This window comes from Nipponia nippon, unplaced genomic scaffold (genome assembly GCF_047370975.1).
Source record: "Nipponia nippon isolate SJK-2023a ecotype South Korea unplaced genomic scaffold, ASM4737097v1 scaffold_12, whole genome shotgun sequence".
Taxonomy (NCBI): domain Eukaryota; kingdom Metazoa; phylum Chordata; class Aves; order Pelecaniformes; family Threskiornithidae; genus Nipponia; species Nipponia nippon.
The window spans coordinates 7,914,195-7,919,373 of record NW_028262313.1 but is presented as its reverse complement, the minus strand read 5'-3'; the positions used below and the strand labels follow the sequence as shown (position 1 = coordinate 7,919,373).

General features: G+C 45.9%; 1 long non-coding RNA gene across 1 annotated transcript; it reads right to left on the bottom strand.

Annotated features, from left to right (window-relative positions):
* Nucleotides 1-974: 974 nt before the first annotated feature.
* On the bottom strand, nt 975-2,965 carry LOC148056678 (uncharacterized). The gene is made up of 3 exons (XR_015702812.1): nt 2,926-2,965; nt 1,733-1,956; nt 975-1,175 (listed from the first exon to the last, which is right to left on the bottom strand). It is a non-coding gene; the product is annotated as an uncharacterized LOC148056678 (long non-coding RNA).
* Between the last annotated feature and the right edge of the window lie 2,214 nt (nt 2,966-5,179).

The following is a 5,179-nucleotide window of genomic DNA, read 5'->3' as shown; positions in this document are numbered from 1 at the left end:
AGCAGCCACTGCTGCTCAGCTCCATTGTGAGAGCAGAGATGCCACCACCCATCTTCATGCGTGACTCCACCGGTAGTTCACGAGGAGGGGACAGACTGACAGAAAGGAATGAGACCAAATTAGACCTGTCTGAACTCCAAATCATTTTCCATTTCCTCTTAATTCTCAGAACCATTTTACCCTGTCTTGGACACAAAGCAGCTGAGAAACAGCACTTAGACCTCAGCCTAGACCTCAGAGCAGCAGTAATTAAGAGGGTGAAAAGCAATAATTTTCTTGAGTAGCTCTCTCCTTCTCCTGCACACACATCATGCACAGCACATTGATTCATGCCAGCAATTAAGGCCTACTCTTTAATCTCAAACACTTTCATTATATAGCTGATAGTCAAAAGTATCTGAAATGCCCAAAGCAGTCTCTCCATTCCCCACCTCCAGTGGCAAAAAAGGGCTGGAAGAGAAGACTTAAAAAAAAAAAAAAACAACAAAACCAAACCAAAAAAACACCTTCTGAAGTATATTTCTACAAGGTTAGAAAAAACCAGGCTCACAAACAAGCATCAGAGACAGCAGCCACCACGCACAGACACGCTGCCCTGGACCAACACACCCTGGACCAACACTGGGCCCCTCTCCTCCTGGCTCCAGTGATGCCTGACACAAGGCAACTATGTCACCTGCAGTTCATGTTTACAGAGAGAGACAGGTAATCGCCCCCCACCCAAAAATACAGTGTTTACGCAGGGGCACCACAGAATAAACAGGCACCTACCATCTGCAGTTTCCTCCAGCCACTCCTAAGCATGGAGCTGGGCACTGCAGCACCATCCAAGCTGCAGCTGGGGACAGAAAACAGGAAGGTTTACATCACGGCAAGGTTTGGCTTTCCATCTTCCCCCACCACAGATACTCCAGAAGGTGATGTTTCCCTCAGATAACTTGCCTGGGATGATTCAATGCAAGACAGCTGTTTCCAGGAAAAAGTCCATCCCGCCAAGCCAGCTGAAAGTGCTGCCAGTGTCAGCTACACCATGGCGCTAGCACCAAATCGTTCCACCCAGCTAGGAAATCTTCCACTTCACTTGTGAACTTGTACTCGCAGGACTAAAGAAACTGGTTAGCTGAGCAAGCCCTGCTGCGCAGCTACTCAAAAGCTGAGCAGGTAAGAATCTGTCCCTGTAAATACAGACAGATTTAAGCATGTGTTTAACAGCTTTTCTGAACCAAGACGCTGATGCATTTAACAGGAAAAAATAGCATTTTTTATTTGTATTTTCCTGACAGAACCAGGTGCCTGAATAATGTTTTCCCAGTAGGAGGAAACCATAGAAGGGTTTCTTTCCTCCTAGGAAAACAGTCAACAGTCTTTCAGTGACACAGAAATCAGCCTAACAGAAGCATTTATGTCAGGTTATCCTACAAGGAGCGTTTCAGCTGTATTATCCAGAGAAGAACATCTGTACAATATTTGCCTGCCAGAAAAAAAGTCTCTACTGCATTTTCCCAAAATAAAAATTTTTATAACCTTTTGCTGACAGGGAAGTAATAATTATCCACATAGGAGCATACCATTAGAGTTCCCTTAACAAAGATTTATTTATTTATATATATTTGCCATGGAAGAAAAAAACCGTGATGAATGAAGTGCTGGTAGATTTCTTTTGCTAACATAGCTACAGGGGAAGGAAAAAAAAAAAAACCCACAACCCCAAGTTGCAGCGCAAATAGAGCACCTGAAAGCACAAATATCACAGCAAAGAGAAGAGCCATAGGACAACAGAGACGCTGCCGGGGACTTCGCAGGCCCAAACAAGGATGTGTGCAACTGCAGCACTGAGGCGAGCACCTCGCGCCACAAAGCGCGACCCACTAATAAGGCACGTGGCTGGCATGGCCTCGAGCTTCACAGCGCTGTCTCTCCTTTGCCAGCCAGGGTTCTCGCAGGAGTGTGTGAAGGCTGGAAGAGAGGAAAAACAAGAGAGACTTGCAAAGTTATTTTCCAAGCTCTGCTGTGGCATTCTTCCCACTGATCTCCCTTTCAAGTGATCTTAAGAAGCTGACATGGTGCCAGAAATTATATACAAAACACAGTTTAACATGCTCATTAGTCTGCAAACAGGAGAACGTCACAACTAATCACAAGGCTACCACTGTGCTGAGATGAAAGCAAACACTGATTTTTCTTAAAAAAATTTTTTTTTGTTTCCTTGTCTAGTTATTGTCATACAAGCATCACTCTGTGAATCAAGACCTCTAGTCCCATAGCTGTTTTATAAAAGACAGTGTTACAGTGTTAGAGGTTCCTCTTGGATGAGCATCACGCTTCATTTTTTCAGCTTCCCCGTGGATGTCTGTTTCTCCTGGCCTTCATCAGCTCTGTTAGACGTGCTCATTGGTCAGGGTGGATGGGAGAATAACTTAGATCACCCTGGTGCTTTCATGGGCTTCACACAAAATTATTGAAGCCAACTCCTTTCAAGCCCCTAGGTAGAGAAGCCACCATGGGAACTTCTCTCCATGTAGACAGAGGTGGCAGACGTCTTCCTGCTTGTGCAATGTTGTGTCTTGCCTGTGCTTTCATTCTCAGTACCCAGAGAGCTAACTCGCTAACTTTGTTGGTGTAATGAAAGCGATCAGTATCCCTCTGGTTCTGGCACTGGGAAGTAAAGCATGACATGTGCAACTCCAGTGCTACCACCCCAATAGCCAGCCAAGAAAGCAAGGCTATGTCAGGGTTACACCTCATGATTTATTCAACTAGGTTAACCTACGGGTACTTATTTGCTGATCTTGGCACCCAGCTCCTTTCAGAAGCTGAAAGAAAGAGATTCCCAGAACGCTGGATACCGTGGTGGGACTTGATGATCTTAAGGGTCTTTTCCAACCTAAACGATTCTATGATTCTATGACACAGGTACATCCTTACCATGGTCAAGGAGTTTCAGCATCTTGGTAGTGTCCCTTGGTTTGGCATCTCCTTCAGGTACTCAGCTGGAAAAAGCAAGAGATGGTTTTTCAGTCCCTGTTTCAAGAACCATTCAGATATTGGACACGAAATAGTCAATGACACAAAAGCCTTGGGTCAGGGACATGCCATGGCCCTGTCCTAGGAGTGCTCTGATTATCAGGCTTTAGGAACGCAACCTCTTTCTCGGGCCCAGTGACTTCTGAATTCTTCTGCACAGCACCCCAGCTTGGGGCTGTGCCGGCTCCCTCCTGGAGGGATGGAGACCACAGAGGCTCCTTCTGATGAAGCAGGAGGTGCAGGTTTGTTGCTGCAAAGGAAGGGAGATGGAAGCTGAGCCTCCTCTCACCACATCTTTGCCCCTAGGCTAGGTATAAGGTGACATTTCCCAGCCTGTGAGGCACACATTGGCAGCCAAGCACTACAAAGTACACATGCAGGTGCCCACATACTACTACAAATAATTAATTCACTGAAGCAAAACATAGGCTAAGAAAAGGACAAAAGAGATCTGTGTCCAGTTCTCCTAGAAGATACAGGCAAGGACAGCTAAGTGCTGAGCGACGAGCCCTACGGTGGAAGGCCAGGCTCCTGAGGTCCTTGCTGTTACGCAGTCCTGCGCCCTGATCCTGGCATCTTTACTGAGCACTGCCTTATTCATGACAACAACATTGCCTAAATAAGGACTGTAGAATCAGGCTTGAAATTTCCATACGAACATGATCATAACACTTGGCAGAATAATGTCTCACAGCTCCACTAGATTATTTATATCTGATTCCTGCTAACGCTCTTGTCAAATGAGTATAGATTTATTATTTTAATTATCGCAAGCTTGTAGAGATTTAAACATCTGTTACAGGTGTTCAATAAGTATTAGAACAGCAATCAATTTTTTCTTAAACAGGGGAGTGATTCATGGTGCTCTGTGAATAGATAAACTCACTATAGTCAATACCAGAAAGATACTTTGAAAGAAAGCAGGAGGCTCTTTTAATTAGCTTCTAATTAATTCTATTTAGGAAGTCTAGATGAAACATAACATTTAGGAGCACTAAAAGTCATTTAATTACAGGATTTGGTGTGTTATCCTCAGATCTTTCATTGCCAAAACAGCAGTGTTTTCTGTTCTGTTTCCCAGCAGGACAGTGTTTATGGATTATCTACACAATTTATGTTGAACATCCTCTGTCCCACATGGCTTTCCTGCTTGTGTAATAGATTTATCAGTTAGCAGTGATGGACCATCGGAAGAATTCAGCCCAGAGCTTTGCTTGATGCGATTTGAATCCCCCTTGGGCATTACTTAACATCAGTAAAAATCAAAAAGGAGGAGCCTTCCAGGTTTGACTTGGCACAAAGGGCTCCATTAAAACACCATGGCTTGTGGAGACCACAGATAGATCTTGGAGTACCAGCCGTTATGTCTAGCATCTATCCTGAGGTGAACAAAAGAACAAATACTCAACTCTAGAGTAACAGATATTCCTATGCAAAGTTATGGGACTTCATTCTCTGAGTAACTTCTCTGAAGTTGGTCATGGTATAGAAGGGTCAAAGCAGTGGGCAACAGGAGTCCAGGACACGATGAGTGGCTTGGTACTACATTTCTCAACTACCAGTCCGTTCATAATGGTAGAGCTGGTCTTGGATCAACACCTCCTGAGGACTTGTATAGACCTAGATTTCAGGTCCTTGGGCAGAGCCGCTAGCTCAGCTCCTGAGCTTCTGCTGCACCACCAGCCCTAGTCAGGGAGCAAGACCCGCTCCTGCTCCAAAATCCCCTGTGCCCCATTGCCTTGCTCAAGGTCTTAACAGGAGTGCTGCAGAGAGTGTGCTGAAAAGCCTGCTGCTGGCCCTGAGGGAAGGGGAGAGACCAGTAGACAGGACTTGCTGAGTGGGTGCTGAATGGGTTTGTCAGGCCCAGCCCAAAAGACACCCAGGAGCTCACCAAACTCTCCAGTACAGAGCTCCCCATTCGCTGTCACTGGGGGCAAAGCCACTGAAGCCTCAGAGCCGTGAGAGGCCACAGGAGGACGGGTAGATGGCATGTCTCTGCCCGTGCCTATACTCCACCTAGGTAGCCTTAGCTCAGCCACCATCACCTGGAGCTTCTCAGCTTGGGACAGCCCAGGTGTGCGCTCCCCCACAGCATCTTTTAGCATCTCTCCCATTCCTGACTCTCCCACACAGGAACATTTCCATCCTGTTCGGA